Here is a 23,314-nt window from a genome sequence, read left to right as displayed (position 1 = left end):
AGCCACACAAACATACTTTGGCCGGGAGCCGGAGGTGATCTGGTACGTGCAAACCCCCGGCCGAGCACTCGACCAGAATGGCCGCTCAAGAGAGAACTTGTTCTTGTCGAGTTACCCCGCGCTAGACTTTCTGCTATTTCTGTAGGTCTTTTTTTCTTTTCTTATGGCATTCGACGACCAACGAGATGCATTTGGAACTTCTGTGCGAGAAATTAAAACCCCAGTGGTTCGACGCCGCTCGGAGTTGCCTCGAGAGCTAATTGCATATGCGGTGTGCGATCGGAAAGATGTGACCTTCGCGTGGACAGGTTTAGAAAGTTTCTATGCTTCGAAAAGCTGCCGGATGTGTGGCGGCAACTGGATTGGAGCGCGTGTTATGCGAGCGACACCTTGAGCCGCCCATTTGTTTGGGGCGCGTTTTGGGTGGAACGAAAGCTGGTGCCCACGGTACGAAGGAAAGCGTATCATAAACTTGAATCAGATCTAGGTTCTACCAAAAAAAGTTTTCACTTTTGGAATTTTCACTTACAAAAAGACGATTTAAATCGTCTAATTTAGATATTCCACTACTATGTCATGTTCTAAATTGTCTCATCTTTCAAATGAAAGCAACAGAATTTGCTTACGTAACGTACTTTTTAGTGTAGAGCCAGTTTGAGGCAACATAGTCAGGAACAAAATAAAAACTGCTATAACTCTGTCATTGTTGAAATTCGAACATACGCGTAGAAGTTTTTTTTTTTCATCAAATATGATCATCTATCATTTCCTGTGAGATTCTGGAAAAAAATATTTTTTCATGTGAGAAAGGTGTTTTCTGACTTTAAGGGGTTGAATCATAATTTAATTCTTCTTTTATTTTCAATAAACGGAAAATATATGCATCAAAAACGAATAATTTTTTTTTTTGACTCGATTATATACAGTGAAAAGAAATCGGAGACTGTATATAATCGAGTCCGCGCTGTACATGCATGACCCCCGACATTTTTGTTCCGACTGATAAATGTTTCCCAACCACAGACTTCAAAACCTAGGTTTCTGGGGAAATCGGCTTTGCAAATAAATGAAAACTGCAAGTACTTTTGTACTCGCTTGCCTTTGACTTGCAGACTTTTCTGTGTTTTCTGATACGATCTTCTTATCATAGGAACCTGGGAAAATTGTGCAGACACTAGAGGCGAAAAAAAAACTTTCAAGTTTCAAGCAAATTCGCGGTTCGAGTAGTGCGTACACTTGAGATATGCAGGATTCAGAGGGAAATGTAAAATAAAATAATCGTAGGATAATTCTTTCGTTCACAAATTCTGTCCTAGGCATCTAACCAAACGTAAAAGGACTGTCATTAAATTTACTTGTAACGAAGAACATAATCTATCACAATGCATGAATTGACCTTACATGGCATTTGTTCAATCATTTTACTCACAAAGCAAATATATTGAATTCAATTGATTTCGGAAATTGTTTCATTCAATCAAGAATTTAACCAATACGAACAAATGATTGCTAAGCTAAGGTAGTCCCACGTCAACCTTGCGGTTATATCATAGATATAACCCACCCTTTTTTTTTGTTTCTAAAGCAGAGTCAACAAAGAAAGAGCACCTAATGTAGCGGCGGTGAAATGAAGACACGGAGTCTTCATAGACAATTTTTTTATTAATTCGTTTATTTTTACAGGCTCAGTTTAAAGGATCCGAATTCTTAAATATAATTTTATAACTATATATATATATATATATATATATATATATATATATATATATATATATATATATATATATAAACAATTTTCTTACATCTATGGTTAGTAAGGTGGATTACTCGCGGTGTACTCGAGTTTAGAAGGGTGACATATTTTTAGGAGAAGGATGGGATATAAGGAAATTGTAACAATGTTGATGAACACTCAATTCTTAAATCTATTCGTATATATATATATATATATAGTTTATTTACATTTCAACTTATTCTACTATTTATAGCAAGGGGACGCAAAGGAAGGAAAGGAGGGTATAAGGATGTAGGGACAATCACACACGAAGATCTATAGCTTTAAGGAAAACATATATATGGGACATGTAATCAAGGTCTAACCGAGCCAACACATCTCTCACCGGCACATTGGGCTGTCTTCCTCGGGCCCGAAGGGAGTTTTCTAAATTCGATCTGGCGACCGGTGTATCTGGTCGCCAGATCCAAACAACGTGCTCGATGTCGTGATAACCTTGGCCACAAACGCAGAGATTGCTGCTGGCAAGATTGAAACGGAAGAGTAGTGCATCTAACGAACAGTGATTGGATTCATAGACAATTGGTTGAGCGTCAATTTACTAAGCGAATGATGGTGTGTTCCCATAACCCCTCAGTGATTAACCTTCAACTAATCTTTTCCAGTGGTAGAGGCGAATGAACTTTGTGGCAGAGATGCCAGAGATCCGTAGAGCTACGGAAGTGCTAGATTTTTGAGGAAGTATGACAGGGTTGCCATAATAAAATATGTTTTTGATCTCAAAAAAAATTTCTATCCTCATTATTTCTCGGAAAATCTGTATCGAAATCTGTATTAAACTTACAGTTCTATTTTGAAGCATAATCTAAGCTTTAGTATTATTGATTAGCATAGTTTTTGATGAATTTGACGGTGTTGTATAAATTCTCATTCACTGTGCTTTAGTAGGAAAAAGGCAAAGAGTGTTATTTATTTATTATAAAGCTGGCTGATAACATAGACTATTCCATTTTTTAACCTTAGATTGAGGAGTTCGGGTTTGGCGTTCGTGCAAATGAGACGTGTGTGTTTCAATTCCTACAAGTGTCCTTGTTTCGAGTCGTTTATATAGCGGGAAGCGTATAAATTTCGCGAGAAAGTGAGCTTTCTGCATCAGAGAACGTATAATTATTTGTAATTCGCTTGGATTCAACGACAGAATGTTCAACTTTTCGTCCAGTGAAGCAGTTTTCTTTCATTTGTCCGTTTATTCGGCCATTTATTTTATGCTTGTGTTAGTCATTCGCTCGGTTTCACGTAAAGATGTGTTTTTTACCGTACGCGTGTGTGTACAAAATAAAGAGTACGTTCTGGAAATCAAATAGTGCTTTACATGAAAATATTTTAGAATCTAGTGATGTTTCGGGTCTTTACCAGTTGGTTTATCCTAAATTTGTGAATAGTTGCCAGAAGCACAATGGCAAACGCATTGCAATCGAAATTTACGTAGTGCTATTATCACCACACAATGTTATCAACGCGCTCGATTTTAAATTTGTGAATTGTATTGAGTGTATATTCAAAATTCATTAAAAAATCTGTTACGGACTTTCAATTCGGACACCGGAATTTGGATAAGGGATTTTATTTACAAGGCATAAAGAAGTGATGAATGCGCGTACGATTGCGATATAAGTGGGACACAGGGAAAAAATTTGTGAACTCAACTACAAAATGCAAAGTTAGCTCTAGAAGTGGTATCGGTTTTCTACTCTATTCGGTGTATTTTGGAGTGTGGTGTTAGTCGATATTCAGCTCCCTTCGATTGTGTTGAAAAAGCTGTTACTTCTATTCTACCGAAAAATAGGCTCGGGAGGTTGAGTGTAAAGGGTGTGTCACATCAAATTGCATCACGGAAAAAACGCTGTAGAAATTTAATTTTTAGGAATTATATCTTCAGCTTTCGCTTATAATCAGATAAGAGTGTATAGATCACGTTGGCCATGCTTCACTGTCAATTTTTCGTAAATTTGGAAAAATGTCGTCGAACGAGCGAAAAAGAGCGTCGTGAATTAATCCTGTGCACTCATTTCGAGAATCCGGAGTTGTCACATCGGGACATCGGTAAGATGCTGGGAATCGTCCAATCCACGGTCAGCAGAGTACTAAAACGATACTTCGAGAACCTAACCATCGACCGGAAGGTGAAGAACGGCAAAAATGGATGCTCCGTCAGTGAAAAAGATCACAATCGCGTAGTTAAGCAGTTTAGACGTGATCCGAGAAGTTCGGTCCGGGATGTCGCCAATAAGCTGAATTTGTCAAGTTCATTCGTCCAGCGGACCAAGGGCCTGCATACATACAAGGTTCAGAAGGCTCCTAACCGCGACGAAAGGCAAAACATGGTGGGGAAGACGCGAGCCCGGAAGCTGTACACCGAAAAGCTGACGAAGCCGCATTGCCTGGTAATGGACGACGAAACCTACGTCAAAGCGGACTTTCGTCAGCTGCCGGGCCTGTTGTTCTTCTCCGCAGAGGACAAATTCAGCGTTCCGGAGGAGATTCGTAAGCAGAAACTATCTAAGTTTGCCAAAAAGTACATGGTGTGGCAAGCGATCTGCTCTTGCGGAAAGCGGAGCGCCCCCTTCGTGATGACCGGCACGGTAAACGGGCAGGTTTACCTTAAGGAGTGCCTACAGAAGCGCTTACTACCACTATTGAAGCAGCACGAGGGCCCGACCATCTTCTGGCCGGATCTCGCTTCGTGCCACTATTCAAAGGACGTGTTGGAGTGGTACGAAGCCAACGGGGTCACCTTCGTGCCTAAGGAAATGAACCCGCCCAACGCGCCGGAGCTTCGCCCAATAGAGAAATATTGGGCGACTATGAAGCAGGCCCTCCGGAAGAACCCAAAAGTTGTCAAATCGGAGGCGGACTTCAAGAGAAAATGGATTTCTGTTCAAAAAAAACTACAACCTGACGTTGTACAGAACCTTATGGACGGGGTAAAGAGGAAGGTGCGAGCATACGGGCTTGGGCTCGAAGTATGAATAAAAAGAAAATGCCAAAAGTTGTTTAATAGTTTTTATTTTACTGTCTAAAATTTTCAAAAGGATCGGTCTACTGGGCGAATTTCTACAGCGTTTTTTCCGTGATGCAATTTGGTGTGACACACCCTTTAAAATGAAGTGTCTAAATTGCATGATTGCATGGATTCGTATTATTTTTATATTATGAGCGCTCGTAGTGTTTCATAACAGCAATGCTAATAGGGAGCGTACTCAATATACGCAGAAGTTTCAGAAGCACATATGAGTGAGTGTGAGTGAGAAGATGAGAGAGGAAATATTACAGCTACTGGCAGCAACTAAAGTGATTCAAAATTCATCACAGGTGTGCTAGTTTTTAGTGTTGTCGAACACTTTGTGAATTAAATTAGGTTAAAAACTTTTTTTGAACAAATTGTGAGGAAACGATCTTGAAAGTAATAATTATTTTGTTTAGTTTAGTGAAAAAGTTTCATGTCTTTTCGGCCTTCGCGATTTGATTTGCGCTAAATAGTAAAATGTATAGTCAGTCTGATCAATTTTACAGGTTTTTCTTCTCAGGATACCTGAAGGTAAACAGCACCGCATGTTGTGATGCATGAGATTTTCTGATTTTTATTTGGTCGAGTGGTCGATAGTTCGGGTTTACATTATCATATCACTTACCTCAGTGAATCCTGATTCTTACCTTTTCCCACTAACAATTATCCCCCCTCCATGATAAACGCTAGGGAACCACGCTATAGAGGCGACCCTTCTGGCCTTCGGGCGGCGAATATCATACTAACATTCCTTCCCTTCCCCTGGTGACTGTAAGGACGTGGCCTGCGTCGTTATTGACCATTTAAAGCTCGAATCATCGGAAACTGCACAACGAGAATGATTTGCTAGTCCCAAGCGTCATTCGGTGTGTTCTTTGTGCAATTTGGTTGGTTCAGGTCAATCACGGAGAGCAACTACGAATTGTACAGTCTACCCAAGCTCAAGCTCCATTTTTGAACCTTAGATTGAACTGAAAAAGCAGGTCACGCTACATATGAATGCCAGAATGACTCTCATTCAAACTGATTCGAATCTTTATGAATAAAATTTGTAAGATGAGAAAAAATATTATTGAGATCAAGCCATAACTAATACTGGATTTGAAATATCTGTAAATCTGTATGAAAACCGAACAATCTGTAATCTGTGACCACAGATTCTTGGTTTCAAAAAGTCTGAAAAATCTGTATAAACACAGATTATTCTGTAGATATGGTAACCCTGAAGTATGGATCCATTGCCAAGCTCTACGGAAATTGGTTGAACCTCTGATGATTTTGTATTTATTATTCCGCTTCCTACAGAATCAAAATATAAATGGGTACGTTTACATGTTACATGTTACCGGCGCTTATTTTTTGTTCTCTTTCGCTTTAATAGAGAGACTATCAGCGTCCTGAGCTGGGCTCTGAGACTATCGCTGAAGTCTTGTTATTCCACATCCTCCTTGTTCGACTGTGATTTTGAAACAAGAATGTGAATGGGCAAATCTTTCGAACGTTTCTAATTCGAACGAAAACAAAAATAAGGGTGAACTAATGACCTCGAAACGATTATAATTATTCAACGAAAATTAAAATCACTATACAGTTATTTTACTCGATCTTTCTTGAGCACTATAGCTAGACAGAGAATCCAATCATCTACCAAATACAAGTCTTTGAAGTTTTCTACAGCGAATTTATGGATGCTAGATCCCGAATTTATGGATAACGAAGAATCCATTTTCACATGAAATACATTCTCTTAAATATAAGTGAATAACAGTTCTGGAATTTAGAATTAGCTAAGTCCTCGTCAAATCGATATCAAAATGCCCATAGCTTTATTTGAATAGGATTGCAGCCAAACGAAAGATAATAAGATTTTGTTGAAATTCAATGTTGAGGTGCGACTAAGTTTGATAAGAAAGGGTGTCAAATTTCAACCAAATTCAGCAAGTTTATTTCTAAATTTCGGTCAAAACCTCCCCGTTGCTGGAATGTTCATATCAGCTTCTGTCAACTCCAAAATTATTTCTGATATATTTGAAAGTTGCTGCAGCGGACTATTCAATAAATTTGTGTTAACTGATATTCGAAGAAAAATATTTTTTAGTATTTTTTTCATTTAGCTTTGCTGAATATTATTTTCTTTTAATGAAAGATCGAAATAAGATGGTTAACATTTTCAAATGCGGGTAGCACTCTGCACAGACATATTTAAATTTTAATCCCTTCTCGACGATATTTGGTCATATTTGATTGAATGTGTTCCTAAACTTCGTTCGGTAGAGCTGTACTACATGGGCTGAAAAATCTCGGATTTTTTCAACAGATGGCGCCACTAAAAATGAACAAGATTTTTTTCGAGAGGTTCATCTGTCACTAGCTTATGTGTGAATTTTCATGATATATCGTTTATTTGTTCACAAATTACAGATGTTTAAGGGTCACTACCTGAGCATTCATATAGAAAATAGGGAAAGAGGAGTATTGTATCTTGATTAAACATTGTTTTCTTATGGGAAAAACTCCTGAACAATCAATGCAGTAGTTGACGAAATGTTATACCATTTTTGCGCCTTCGAGAACAACAGTTTATCGATGGTTTAGTGAATTCAAAGAAGAAGCACCGCGAATGCGCCTCGCTCTGGAAGGCCAAAAGAGGCTACGAATCCAGAAATCGTTAAACAAGTACATCGACTCGTATTGAACGATCGTAAATTGAAGTTACTTCCTGCTACAGTAATTCAACTGTAGTAAACTGTAATGATGGGAGAAAAGTAACCATACCATCAAATTGTCAGTGTTGTGACACTGTTTTTGACACTAATAAAAATTCGATAGGCAGCGCCAATCCTGAGATCCAAACATATTTGAACATAAAAAGTACCGGTAGGAATCATAGAATAATTAAATGCTGAACTTACACTTTATGGATCCTATAATTGAGTCACCAAAGAATCTCTGAGGAATGATTTTGAAATAATCTTCAGAACATCGAGATCTTACAGCGATTGACTTCAACTGGTGGAATGGACAATACCAGAGAGGCAATACCTTCGGATGGCACTATCTGAATAAATTTATGGAAGATGATTTATCGGTCAAAAGAAAAATTTGAGAAGCGGATTAAAAAAAGCTCTTGTGCTGCCTGTAGCAAACTCAACATCGACACCGCCATTCTTAAAGAATATCAAAAATAAACTTCGGCAGAAGCAGAGAGAGAATCTTCAGTTCCAGAAATCACTTAACATATTTGTCTGTTGAAATTGACTTTATCAAGATTCATTTTTAACCCTTCTTCTTCAATTCGCCATCCACAATCGATTAGTAACAACAACAACAATATTTGGTCGAATTTTGTTATATGTAAAAGTGAGGAGCTTAGAATGAAGGGGTGTAAGTGATTTGGTCGATTTCTCTACATCGACTCTCTCTTTTGGTCATAACTTAGCTGCAAATACATTCCCAGCTGTATTTGAAAATGTGGAAGATAGGTCAGAACCTCATCTATCGGATTGTATGGCAAACTTAAATTGGAACGTTTTTGCAGTTGAGTTATTAACTGAAGGAAAGGTGATGAAGAGAAATCGATGAAGTCACTTAGACCCCTTGCATTCTGAGCCCCTCAAGTATGACTTTACGGTTTTTTTTTCATGAAAAGGCATCCGTTTGAAACATAAAACTTACTGCTACTTTATTCAAAGTATGCTCCATCAGGAGCCACAGCCCTGGTCCATCTTTTAAACAGTAAGCGAAATCCCTTCGTCGGAGATGGCAATATGCAGCATAACTTTCTTCTCAAACTTATGCTCGTATTTGCACTTCACCCCGGAGGATGTGGGCTCCTTGCCGCTTGTATAGTACCGGTCATTGCCGGAAATGTGGGACTTTGACAGCGGAAAATAACTCTCGTCGTCCAGCACGAACGACGTCACTCGACAATAGACCGTCATCCACCCGCACTGAAATTTCACGGTGTACTCTGTGTACACCGTGTACTCTGGGAACCTAGTATCTTCCGACAGACAATGCCCTCCTGCTTGAGGGTTCTGTAGATGTAGGAATGGGAGCAACGAAATTCTCGACCAGCGTCATGCAAACTCGTACCGTTCTTGTTGTCGAACAGCTTCTTCAGAGATTTCTTCTTCGTCCTGCGCTCGATGATCCGGGATGCCAGGTTCCGGTAAACAGTACTCACCGGCACATTTTCGTCCCGAAAGTAGTCTACTGTAAACTTTTTCCTTGACTTTCACGCCTTTCGAAGAGCCATACAACGCGTTCGCTTGTTGTTTCGACGCCTTTTTTGATCGAACTGACAGCACCCGAGCGAAAAAAACGAGCAACCCGCTTCTAGTGAGCTCAGAGAGCAATTCTCTCGGATAGAAAAAAATTAACGCTCTTTACTTTTTTTACAGGAAGGTATTGAAATCATTCTTATTTTTTATTGAACACCAGTTAGATAGTGACAGAATGCTTTCCATTGTGTTTCGCGATTTCTTTTCGGTGGTTTTCCATGTTTTTCATTATCCAAATCAGAAACATTGCTTCAGAATCGCTTAAACCACTTTTCATAAAAACTTCTCGATGGAGCACATTCTTTGTAAACGTCAACAAACATACGGTGAATTTCAGCTGCACTTTTCTTTAAAAAAAGTAATGTTATAAAACTCATGTCTAACCATTATTCTTCGAATGCACATCTATTACGAATCAACATCAGTGATAGTAACCTATGTGTGTGTGGTATAGGATATCACGATATTGATCATATTGTGTGGTTTTGTTCTGAGTTTCAAAATGATAGATTATCTTTGATAGAAAATTTTCGCAATAAGGGAATGCCACCTAATTCTCCGATTCGCGACGTTCTGGCTACTCGTAATATCGATGCTATTTCTTTAATTTATGATTTTCTCAAATCCATACACTTCCAAATATGAATATTTATGTTTATTTTTCTTTTATTGTTTTGATTATTATTATTACCGTTTCCATTTCCCTGTTTCAACTTTTTCCTCAAAATTCGAAAACTGAGCAGATTTTCATTCCTTCCCAAGTCCCAAGGATATAACTAGTTCCAAGGTCATCTCGGCAACAAGAAGCTTAAACAAGAAGTCTATAATATTATCTTATTGTGTATTTTGTCATTATCTATATTGTAACTTTTTTCAAAAAGATAATAGGGTTTTTATGCCTTTTTGAGAAAGAACATTCTCGTTCGAGAACTCGCGAGCTGATCGGACAAGTTTGAGACAGATTTATATTGTGCTTTTTTCATCAGCGCTTGCGAGTGAAGCGAGCTCAATAAAACGATCGAGACGCTGAGGATCCAGTTCAGATCAACACACATTCATCACACGCTACACAGCAGCGGCAAGTAGAAGTTTATTTTATATCTATTGTTCCATTTATCATTCCTTCAACCTCCTGTGTACGATTTACACCATTGTCCAACATTGTATTTACCAAATCGGCAAGCGTTGGCATTAGGGGTGTACAATTTTCTTACATTACCGTTGAACTTTTGTTGAAACTTTTTTTCATTTTTGAATTTATACAATAAAAAATTGAAATAAATATAATTTTGGAGGAGAATTCTGTGTATGAAGTAGAAAGTTCTGAAGATGAGGAAATTGATGAAAAACATTATTTTCGTCTAAAGGAATACCCGGAGGGATTCAAAGGTCCATTCATTGTATACTTTAGACGAAATTCAAAACCTCTTAATGTCATTCGCATCTCAAAAGAACTAACGCAGAAATTTTCCAAAGTTACTGAAATTACTCGGATGGGGCCAGACAAATTACGAGTTGTCGTCTCTTGCAGGACCCAAGCGAATGCAATAACGCGCTGTGATTTCTTTGCGATTGAGTATCACGTATACGTACCCTGTTGCAACGTTGAAATAGACGGTGTAATAAACGAAAAGGGTTTGACTCGAAAAGAGATACTCGATGGTGTCGGTCGCTTCAAGAACTCCTCACTTAAAAGTGTGAAGATTCTTGAATGCGATCGACTGAAGTCTATGTCACTTAAAAATGACAAACGAGTTCTCAATCGGACAAACTCTTTTCGTGTGACATTTGAGGGTTCTGCTCTTCCAAACTACGTTGCAATAGGTGCACTTCGTTTACCTGTTCGGTTGTTTGTACCCCGGGTAATGAAATGCAACAAATGCATGCAACTCGGTCACACGGCCGCCTATTGTTGCAATAAACAACGTTGCGCAGATTGTGGAGAGAGTCATGATGGGACTTCTTGCGCAAAAGAGCGCAAGTGTCTTCATTGCGACGAGGCTCCACATGATCTTTCTCAATGCCCGGTGTACATACAACGAGGGGAAAAACTCAAGCGTTCCTTAAAGGAACGTTCCAAGCGGACTTATGCAGAAATGCTTAAGAGTTCCGCTTCAACGACTCAGGACAATCCCTACTCCATTCTGCAGAACGACGAGCCTGTTGCTGACGCTCCCAATGCAGGAAGTTCCGGTACATCGCAGGGTGCCATTAGGAAAAGAAAAAGTACTTCTTTTCCATCACTCCCCAGAAAGAAGACCGAAACTTCCCAAATTGGAATGAAACCTCGTATCGAACGTGCTGAGAATAGACCGAAGCAAGTACCTCCTGGTTTAAGCGGTTCTTCTACGCACCAGGGGTCCTCAGCACTTCCCGGAGCAGAGCCCAACACGTCTGTTCCTTTTTCACGGTCGAGGCAACAGCCACAATCTGGCTTGCTTGCGCTTTCTGACCTGGTGAACAATATTTTAAATGCTTTAAATATAAATGACCCTCTTAAAAGCATAGTATTATGTTTGCTCCCGATTGTACGAACATTTTTGAAAGAAAAATGTGGTTTTTTAGCAGCGTTCATTTCCCTCGATGCCTGATTCAGTGCAAGAGGTCAAGGATTTGACCACTGTAATACAGTGGAATTGCAGAAGCATCATTCCTAAACTAGATCAATTAAAATTTTTAAATCATAGTTCTAACTGTGATGTATTTTCCCTCTGTGAAACATGGCTTTCTCAGCCGACGAACTGAATTTCCACGATTTCAACATTATTCGCCTCGATCGAAATGACTCGTTTGGTGACGTACTATTGGGGATCAAAAAATGTCACTCCTTCTATAGAGTCACTCTCCCATCGATGACAGGCATTGAAGTTGTCGCTTGCCAGACACAAATCAATGGCAAAGACCTCTGCATTGCCTCGATATATATTCCTCCAAGAATTATGGTTGGCCGCCATCAGTTTTTTGATATCATCTAGGCACTGCCGGAGCCGCGGCTAATCTTAGGTGACCTCAACTCCCATGGAACAGCATGGGGTTCTCTCTACGATGACAACCGTGCCACTTTGATTTATGATCTGTGCGACAACTTCAAATTGACAGTTTTGAATACTGGGGAAGCAACTAGAATAGCCAACCCCCCTGCACGGGCAAGTATGCTAGACATATCACTTTGCTCTTCTTCGTTATCCCTGGATTGCACGTGGAAGGTAATCCAAGATCCCCACGGTAGTGACCACCTGCCAATAATTTTATCGATCGCCAATGAATCAGGTTCTCGTGAGTCAGTCGATATTGCGTATGACCTCACGAAAAATATTGACTGGAGAAAATTTGCAGAAATAATATCTGAAGCACTTGTTTCAATGCATGAACTTCCTCCACTCGAAGAGTATAACTTTATATCGAGTTTGATTTACGAAAGCGCACTTCAAGCTCAAAAGAAACGTGTTCCTGCTACCACTTTCCGACGTCGTCCTCCATCACTTTGGTGGGACAAAGAGTGTTCAAAGGTCTACCTTGAAAAATCATCCGCTTTCAAAAAATTCCGGAAAACTGGACTAGTGGAATGGTTTCGAAAGTACCAAGCTCTAGAAGCCAAACTAAAAGGTCTGATTAAAGCAAAAAAGCGTGGATATTGGCGAAAGTTCGTCAATGGTTTGTCAAGGGAGACCGCTATGAGCACTCTTTGGAATACGGCTAGGAGAATGCGTGGCTGGAACCATACAAATGAAAGTGAGGAATACTCTGACCGTTGGATTTTCAAATTTGCAAGAAAGGTTTGTCCCGATTCCGTTCCTGCACAAAGCGTCGTACGCGACATTCCGCTCCAATGCGACTATGAGAATTTTTCGATGGTAGAATTCTCAATTGCCCTCCTCTCATGTAACAATTCAGCTCCTGGGTCGGACAAGATTAAATTCAACTTGTTGAAGAATCTTCCCGACTTGGCGAAACAGCGTTTGCTGAACTTGTTCAACAAGTTTCTGGAGCTGAATATTGTCCCACATGACTGGAGGCAAGTGAGAGTGATAGCCATACGAAAACCCAACAAGCCGGCTTGCGATCACAACTCGTATAGGCCGATTGCAATGTTATCCTGTATTCGCAAATTGTTAGAGAAAATGATTCTACTTCGTTTGGACAAGTGGGTTGAAGCGAACAATTTGCTGTCAAATACGCAGTTTGGCTTCCGCCGAGGTAAAGGGACGAACGATTGTCTGGCGCTGCTATCTTCTGAAATCCAAATCGCATTTGCTCGCAAAGAACAAATGGCTTCCGTTTTCCTCGATATCAAAGGGGCATTTGATTCAGTTTCCATGGAAATTCTCTCAGAGAAACTTCATAATCGTGGACTTTCACCAATTCTGAATAATTTCCTGTACAATTTACTGTCAGAAAAGCACATGTTTTTCAATCATGGCAGCTTGAAATCTTCTCGATACAGTTTTATGGGCCTACCACAAGGCTCCTGCCTAAGCCCCCTCTTGTACAGTTTTTACGTCAATGATATAGATGATTGTCTAACTAGAGACTGCACGCTGAGACAACTTGCAGACGATGGAGTTATTTCCATCACGGGTACTAATCCCGTCGTTCTGCAAAAGTCGTTGCAAGATCGAATTCTCTACGGAGAAAACCGAAATGGTCGTTTTTTCTAGGAAGCACGAACCCGCCCAATTCCAGCTTCACCTATCCGGCAAAACGATCAAGCACTCGATGTTTTTCAAATACCTTGGAGTATATTTTGACTCTAAATGTACCTGGGGAATACACATTGCGTATTTGAAACAGAAATGCCAGCAAAGAATAAATTTTCTCCAAACAATAACCGGAACATGGTGGGGTGCCCATCCAGGAGACCTCATTCAATTATACAAAACAACGATATTATCAGTGTTAGAATATGGCAGTTTTTGCTTCCGATCAGCTGCCAGGATTCATATTCTCAAGCTGGAGAGAATACAATATCGTTGCCTGCGTATAGCCATGGGGTGTTTGCATTCGACACATACGATGAGTCTACTCCAACTGATTCCTCAGTCAAGTTTTATGTCTATATACCATGAGTACCTTACCCACGACGTGCACCCTTCACCAGGCATCTCCAACCAAGTTTGCTTACCATACTTTTGCAATTCCTCTGTCATTTTTGATCTGTCCATGCGACAAAAAATCCATGGAATCCCAGATCATCTACGCTCCGATTATATTCCGCCGATATTTTCGGCAGAATATGGGAAAGTTAGATCTGATAAAATGTTCTTTACTGACGGTTCATACATAAACGGGTCCACTGGCTTCGGCATCTTCAATGAAAATTCCAGTGCCTCTTTCAAACTCAAAGCTCCTTATTCCGTGTATGTCGCTGAACTGGGTGCGATATACTACGCACTGGGGATCATTGAAACATTGCCCATTGACCACTATTTTATTTTTTCAGACAGTCTCAGCTCAATAGAGGCAATCCGCTCAATGAAGGTTGATAAACGCTCATCTTATTTCCTAACTAGAATAAGACAACTATTGAGTGTTTTGGTCGAAAAATTATTCAAGATTACCTTAGCATGGGTTCCCTCTCATTGTTCGATTCCGGGGAATGAGAAAGCGGACTCGCTAGCTAAGGTGGGCGCTTTAGAAGGCACACTTTTTGAAAGACAAATTGCTTATAATGAATTTTTCCACATTCCTCGTCAGTACACGCTCGTAAGTTGGCAGCGCATGTGGAGTGGAGATGAGTTCGGTCGTTGGTTACACACGATTATCCCTAAGGTCTCGACGAGTGTATGGTTCAAGGGATTGAATGTAGGTCGTGATTTCATTCGCGTGATATCTCGGCTTATGTCCAATCACTACAACCTAAACGCGCATCTCTATCGCATTGGGATCGCAGCAAACAATCTTTGTGATTGTGGCGATGGCTACCACGACATCGAGCATGTTGTCTGGTCGTGTATCCGGTTCCATACTGCTCGCTCTCAGCTCTCTAGAGCACTGAGAGCACAAGGCAGACAATCGGAGATCCCCGTCCGGGATATCTTAGGTAGCCGTGATCCTGATCTTCTGCTTCATCTATACCTGTTCCTCAGAAACGCCGATGTCAACGTTTAATGATGTTTCCTTCGTTGTGTCCCCGTTTCATATCCCTCCTATCCGATCGATAAACTTTTACTTAGTCGCGGCAATACATACACACACTCTTTACAGACACACGGGCCAAAGTTAACAAATAAATTTAGTGCGAAAAAAAAACTTTTCATAAATTGCATTTTGCGGAACAAAAAAACTTCTCAAACCAGCCTTACTCTCTACTTTTCTTTCTGGAAATAAGATTGCCATTTTTTCTTCTGCCATTTTCGCTACATACCTCGGCGACAACATCTGATTCCGTTTGAAAAAAGCCACTTGCAAATGAGTTTTAGGATCGGTTACCTTTGCTTTAGGCCACCTTCTGGTATCTTGTCGATGGTCAGACGTTCTCCACATCGTTTCAGGACATTACACACCGCAAATTTAGGAGAATTCAACAGATTGCGAACATGCAGGATTAATTCGCGACACGCTTTCGGTCGCGTGACGTTAGCATATGAACTCATTCTGACAATAAATGCCTACTTTGGTTATATACACTTTTCGCATAAATCAGTAAAATTTTTAAAATATTTGCTTATAAAATAAATAAGAGACATCATTTTTAATGTGTGCGGAAGCAACATAGTTTCATCTTCACCATTACCGAACACTAGTGAAAAATTTTCGTTTTACTAGTGCAAGCAGTGTACTACATGAGCCTAATATAGTTATTTCATAATGTGCCTAACCAAATTATTCGGTTTGTTAACCAGAATAAATGAGTTATTTATTTTTGACGAGCATGGGGATTTTGCCGAATTTTTTTGATCAAATTGAGCAAAAAAATTAATAGAACTTATAACAGTTGCACAAAAAAAAATCACATGAAAAAAATCGCACAAAAAAAAATCACATGAAAAAAATCGCACAAAAACAGGCTTGCCTGTACCTGTGGGAGATGTTGAAGGAGGTTTTATGAAGACTAAGTGCATCTTTTTTTATTGGCACTGCATGATGGTAGAGATTTTTGTTGTTCTGAAGTATTCTGCAGTTTAGAGAAGTTTTAACTACTAGCGCACAGTTATTATATGAACTGCTTCAAAGGTAACAATTCCATGAATAGTAAAATTCTCACCGAGATTAGGCGTCTTCTAAATAAGTATGACCACAACTTAGTTCCGACGGAACAATCAAACCAAATGGCATTTTATCAAAAAGGCCTAATAAAATCCAAAATAAAATTTCAACACTCATTCAAAACGACCTGAATACTTGAAGTCACTTTGCTAAAAACCAATTCAACTTCGAAATTCGGAAATAAAACAAGTTACAACCGTTTCTATTAACTTATTTTGTCCAAAAAACACAAAGCAACCCAACAAAACTTGAAGCCGCCCAGCCACTTATCCATTTCGCAGCCCAAAAATAAAGGCAGAAAAAAAATCAAAACCCGTAAAAGCATAAAAAATCAGTGAATACAAAAAAAGTCAACTCTCGCCACACAACTTACTTTTGGTCCCGAAGGTTCAACTTCTATCCATGTTTTATGTATGTTTTCTCCGCTTTTCGTATTCCTCCTCGCGCTTCCCCTTTCTCTCTTACCCCGCACTTCCAACGAGTTCGAGCGCCAGAGTTTATTGACACTAGAAGACCGCTTCTCGCGCACCACTACTAACGCACATCATCGCAATCAACATTAGCGAGAGCCGCCCTGAACATATATAACAGGTAAGAACGGCGAGAGTGCACACGCAAAAGGGAAGCAATAAAGGAAAAAAAAAAGAGAGTAATACACACAACACAGCCGTTTATGCTATGCAACACGCTCTCCTCCCAGCAGCAGCAACAGCAACCGCGACAGCAGCTTCCTTTCACACATTCGTGCGATTTGCACAACACTCGATTCACGGGGCGAGAATCGAAGAAGGCTGTTTTGGAGGCCACTCACTCTTTCTCGTTCGGTTATTCTTCCTTTGCTTTTCTTTCCTAGCAACGACCTCCACGGAATAGTTCTTCTCTTTCACCCTCACTATCTCCCGCGCTCTTTCTCGCTACCCGCGCGCTTGTATACACAACACCTTTCCGTTTTTCTGTTTTTGTTGTTATTATTTCCCTCCAAAGTGTTGTGTCGCGTTCACCTTCTCATTACATGGCTTCTTATATGAAACCTGCCTGTGTCAGTGTATGGGTGGCTAGAGAGTGGCACAGTGAAGGAACCGAAATCGGATCGAGGTGAACCGAAAGGAAGTAAAAAAATCTGCACTTTTCCACCGCTTAAACCACCGTTTTTCGACTGCAATGACCACTTCCACTTGCGGCGATCGGTTTGAAATGCGCGAAAATATCAACTTTCAACAAAGAAACAAAACTCAACGACGTGGATTCATCTAACTTTTTGTTTGTCTGAGAGTTACTAACAACTTACACACCTTTCCCCTCTCTTTCTCGCTCACCACTTCTCTGCCGTCAAGGTCAGACGAAAGCAAACGAGCATGAGATACTGTAATTGTTTCTTCTCTAACAAAACACTCAAATTGTAAGTCAAACACGGCAGCACCAACAACAGCAATTGCGAAACAATCGGAGAAATTTGTAACAGGAAAAAATATATATTGCAGGAGGCTCTCCTTCACTTCCGTCTTGCTCTTTCTCCTTCGCAAGTGACGCAAAATTGTGCGGGACGACGTCAAATGGGGACGACACTCGAGAGCGCTTCACATCCAAACACACCAAACTATGTATCCGATAAGGTGAGAGGTGTGTAGAAGCGTATCAAAATACTACTGCTCTGTGCGAACGGGAACAAAAGAACGGAAGATAAAACCGAGAAACGCGTTCACTCTCGCTGCCGACTCGAACTGAACTCGACTCGGTCGGCCGCAAGCCACTGTCTCGAACCTCACGAATCGAATTGGGTTTTGGATTTTTTTTTTGCGAGAGACGCGGTGTATTGGATTGCGCGAGCGAGAGAGGGAGTGGGAAAGTGAGATGGTTGTGGATCCTGTATGAATGATTAAGCGAGATGCGGATAATCAGTGCTAGCGAGAAAATAGGGAAGATGATAATGTACCGTTGTAAGGTTCTCAAAAAAGTAAGTGTTAACCCCCAGATGTCGCTACCTCCTGTCAAAGCCTGGTTTAGAGTCCCCGTGAATGTGAACGCGAACAGGTGATGGAATAATATAATCATGGGGCTGATTACGAACATCACTGCCACGTACGCTTTCACGACACTTGCACTTCACTTAATCTTGTTGTGTCTATCATCATTGTCACGGACAGCAATGAACTCCGTGAAGTGAAAGTGTTCATTCTCGTATATAAGAGACATGTTGGTTGCATAATGTCGGGTGTTTGAACGTTGTGTTGGTTGCATAATTTCGGACGTTTTAACGTTATGCAGGTAAAATTAATACAGCGTATGAGATAATATTTCATTTAATTAATCGTATGTTTTAGAATGACAAGTTTGCGATTATACCTAGATGATTAGTTTGCTGACTCAAATGCTGGCTCAAAGATGAGGAGGGATACTTGGTTGCTCGGGAATAATGTAGTTGTTGAACATATGGGAATGTAATTCTACGCTAGAGATAAAACATGACTATTATGTTTAATAATCGAAATCTCGCATACTCTTGTACTTAGCTCTGTCTTACTCGTTTTAATAGTGAGAAATATTTAGAATCATTTTTTATGAACCGTTTCTACAATTTTGATGAATATCTCAGAACAAACCCGAATTTATCCACCTCTTCTTCTTCTTCTTCAATGGCACTAACGTTCCTAGAGGAACTTCGCCGTCTCAACGTAGTATTACTTGCGTCATTTTTATTAGTACTTAGTTAAGATTTCTATGCCAAATAACACGCCTTGAATGCTTGCCTTGTGGCAAGCTCTAGAATACGCGTGATCACAGTGCAAGTCGGAGGAAATTTCTTTGACGAAAAATTCCCCCGACCAGAACGGGAATCGAACCCGAACACCCGGCATGTTAGTTATGACGCTAACCACTCGGCCACGGGTGCACACATTTATCCACCTCACGATCAGTATAATTTGAGCTACTCCCATATGGGATTCTGGAGTTTATTCATCTTATCCTTCCCATTCTCGTGTAATTTGATATACGGGACATGAGGTTTGATTTAATTATATAAACAGAAACTGGTCAGCAGCGTCGGCCAGAAGCATAATCCTCATAGAAAACATCTGATGGGTTTCAAGGAATTTGACAAAAGCGGAAAGTGATTCAGATTTTCTTTAGACGGATATCAAAATTATGGAAAAAGAACTAGAGAAGAATTTAAAAACAGGATCTTGTGAATGCTTTGCAATGATAGAACGTAAAAAGTTATAACTATCGTCCTGATTCTGGTCTGGCCCGTCAATTGTGAATGTTTGAATTACAAAAACTAGCTCTACAATGCTGGAAAAACTTATACAATTATTATTTTATTATCAAAATATCAACAAATCAAAATTATACATAATCAATCATGATCGTATTTGGGCCAGTGGCCTCCATTGCCATTTTATGGTGTTGCAACCCTCTCTTAGTCTAATCCTAAAAAAAATAGTGGGTTATATCTATGATATAACCGCAAGGTTCACGTGGAACTACCATAGCTTAGCAATCATTCGTTTGTATTGATTAAATTCTTGATTGAATGAAACAGTTTCCAAATTCAATTGAGTTCAATATATTTGCTCTGTGAGTGAAAAAAATGAACAAATGCCGTGTAAAGTCAATTCATTTATTGTGATTGATTGTTCTTCGTTACAAGTAAATTTAATGACGGACCTTTTACGTTTGGTATGATGACTAGAACAAAATATATGTACGGAAGAATTATCAAACGTTTGATGAACCAGCCTAAGGCTGAAAATCTTTCCAATAAAGACAAAAAAAAATTATCAAACGATTATTTTATTTTACATTTCCCTCTGAAGTTTACATCCCAAAAGTGTACATACTTCTCGAATCTCGAATTTGCATGAAACTGGGAAGTTCATTCGCTTCTAGTGTCTGCACGATTTTCCCAGGTTCCTAAGTTTAGAAGATCATGTTAGGACAGACATATTCCACTCTGCACAAAGGCAAGCGAGGACAAAAGTACTCGCAGTTTGCATTTATTTGCAGAGCCGATTTCCCCAGAAACCTCGGTTTTGAAGTCTGTGTTAGGGAAACACATTTCAATCGGAACAAAAATACCCCCGATTTGTATGAATTTGCAATGCCGATTTCCCCTAGGCTGCTTGGTTTTGATGGCTGTGTTAGGGAAACCGTAAATCGGGCCAATCAAAACGATGCAGTTAGAGCGTTTAGATAACGCCTAATATTTTACAGTTATTCAATTGTTTATCTAATGAAAAACAACATTTTGTTAGTTGCGATAGATGCGTAGAAATATTCCCTATCAAGTGATGCAAACATCTCTCCTATCCAGTACGAAATGTTCGAGCTATAAGCATTCGAAATCTTTCATTTTTTCTTGCATGTTCTGTGTTTAGGTTTTCATTTTACCCTCCATATATTCCGGTTAGACGTAGTCCCACGTCAAAAAAGAAAAAGTCACAGAAGGTTGTGTCCGAGACACGACCGCATAGTTTACGTAGGATTACGTTAGGCTATCTGTTAGGCTGATTTTGGATGTTTGAAAAAATATACTGTTAAACTCTTTGATAATGATCTGATGGCCCTGAAAAGGGCCGTTTGGTTTGGTTGTTGGGTATTTTTTGTTCATTTCACCACTGTTACAATCGAGTTTCGGTATCAGTGATAGAAAGTTGTTTCAGCTCCGAGGCACGTTTACTAGATTTGGTTTTCGTTGACACCATCACGTCGAGCTAAACGGCGAATAGCGTGTTTGATACACTGGATATTGTCATGTAGAACCTTGCGATACGCTTCGATCCTCCTTTGCCTTCCTTGCCGCATGAAGTCATGTTGGTTGATGTTGATCTGATGTGACCACACTTAAAACACTAAAAACATATATGTTTACCGATCTGAGCGTCGAACAAAATGAGAAATCTGACTGAGCAGCAGCATCAACAGAAAGAGAGAACATGCCTGAAACTTTCTGCTCATGATGTTTGCTGTTGCCATCAGTACTGGACCGATGCGGGACACAGCTCGATTGTTGATGTTAGGCTTCGATGTTTACCGCCGCTGCTGCTGCTACTGCCACTTAAGTTCGATATGAGACACAGCTCAATTGTTGGCCACCCAGATTCGATGCTCGTCTTGAAGTTCACTGCTGCACTTTCACGATTCCAAGAAGCGTGTGCTCGCACTTCTGATGGAGAGAGCGTGCCCGAAATGCTCCGCTCGCGATGCTTGCTGCTGCCACTAGTAGAGTAGTAGTAGTTTGCCGCTGCTTATACTGCCATAGAAGCTTGATGTGAGGCACAGCTAGCCTATTGACCACACAGTTTCGATGCTCGTCTATATATTAGCCGCGTCCACTGCTGCTGCTCTCCACTGTTGTCCGTTCCACGTCCGTTGTAAAAATGAATAAAATCCACGAACGCTCCATCCTTTTATATCATTTGGTATGTGTGAAGTAGGCGCCTCCTACTCGATTTGTCATGCAGCTAGCCGGTGAGAGAACAAATCGGGCGCGAAAAAGAAATGACGTCAATTTCGACCAATCAGGACTGGGTATCTCTGTTTGGATAGGGGTTGAATTTTTTCAATTGTTCGATAGTTAGTTATATGATATATACTATTTTATTCAATGTGAAAAATTGTTATGGAGTGCCGTAATCGTTTGATGCAAAATCTCATCAATCCACCATGAAATGAATGAGTAACAAGCGTTTGAAATTGGACATTTTTCACGATGCGATCGATTTTCATTTTTCAATTTGTACCCCAATATGTTCCCGAAAGACGTAATCCTACGTCAAAAAATATTTTCATTCAGGACAATCGGAAGTAGACCTCCGTCATGTTTCAATGGGCCTACGGGAACTACATTTTTAATCCTTAATTACATCCCATAGCGCATTTACCGAATCCAAATAACCAAAGTTACGTCCTCTAGATACGTCAGAATTTCGTTCTAAAAATGCCACCAGGTGGGTAAATCGCTGTTTGTTTATATTTTTTTTCTTAAACAATACAAGACAAGATCCAAAATGTTAGCAAAAAAGCTAAATAAATACGAAACTAAACTTACTTCATTCCGCGTGACTAGCTTTCACCTCTAAAACACAGGTGACAAATATACCTGTTTTTCTCCGTGACATGACAGTAGCGTGGTATTCATAATAACACTTGGTTCATTAAAGTTGTCACGACACATGAACTCTTCTGGATTCTACACACACGGTGACAGCCGTGATAAGTTTGTATACAATTCACTTCGTTTTCACTGTGAAGTGACGTCCGTGATCAGGCCCCATTTCACGGTAAACCACATTGCAAACAAACAACTCATGAGATCGTGATAAATAGAATGTTTTTGTTCACGTTCACGTTCATATTGAAGGTTCGTCAGTAAATGTGAAATAAATAAACATCGAGCTTCAATAAAGTAATTCGGATAAAATACAAAGTTGTTCCCGAAGCAACCCGAGCCTAGAAGTTTTTCAACCCGTGCAGAGATCCGATTGAATGAAATTGCACCCGTATGGGAATTTTCACTGAAAACTCGAGAGATGCTTAACATATCGTTTTACAGTTCATGGCGAAATAAATCAGAATGCATTGGGATATTCGAACGTGAACATTAACGGGGAAATATTTTTACGTCTATATTCACCACTGTTTTCACGTTCACGTTCACCGAAGTTGGTGAACTCTGGTGCGTTCCCCAACATCTCGATTCCACGGTGGAAATTCAGAACTGTTGTGAAATATTGAATCAATCTACTTTTATCAATATGAATTGTGTTTAAATATATTTTTCAACTAGATTTTTTTTTCCTATCGATGTTTTCCTCGCGTTGTATATACGGACTGGAGAATTATTAACAAAAAAGTGTTTGTTCACGTTCGCGTTCACGAGAACTCTAAAACAGCCTTTACCATTAAATGTGAAGGAAATAAACATCGAGTTTCAATAAAGTAGTTCGGATAAAATGTACAGTTGTTTACGAAGCAACCCTAAGCCGCTAAATTGTTCGACCCGTGCAGAAATCCGATTGAATG

General features: G+C 39.9%; 1 protein-coding gene and 1 pseudogene across 1 annotated transcript in view; both read right to left on the bottom strand.

The window, feature by feature from the left end:
• LOC129775501 (nuclear hormone receptor FTZ-F1 beta) overlaps positions 1 to 18,036 on the bottom strand; it is a 110,367-nt gene extending 92,331 nt beyond the window's left edge. Inside the window, exon 1 of the mRNA XM_055780309.1 lies at positions 16,665 to 18,036. The gene's annotated coding sequence lies outside the window, so the exon portion shown is untranslated. The remainder of the gene's footprint in view (positions 1 to 16,664) is intronic.
• The window catches only part of LOC129773054 (uncharacterized), a 50,437-nt pseudogene continuing 35,653 nt past the window's right edge, over positions 8,531 to 23,314 (bottom strand).

Source organism: Toxorhynchites rutilus, chromosome 3, assembly GCF_029784135.1.
Source record: "Toxorhynchites rutilus septentrionalis strain SRP chromosome 3, ASM2978413v1, whole genome shotgun sequence".
NCBI classification, from domain to species: domain Eukaryota; kingdom Metazoa; phylum Arthropoda; class Insecta; order Diptera; family Culicidae; genus Toxorhynchites; species Toxorhynchites rutilus.
Note: the sequence above shows the minus strand (reverse complement) of the source record. Positions and strands in the feature narration are given on the sequence as shown.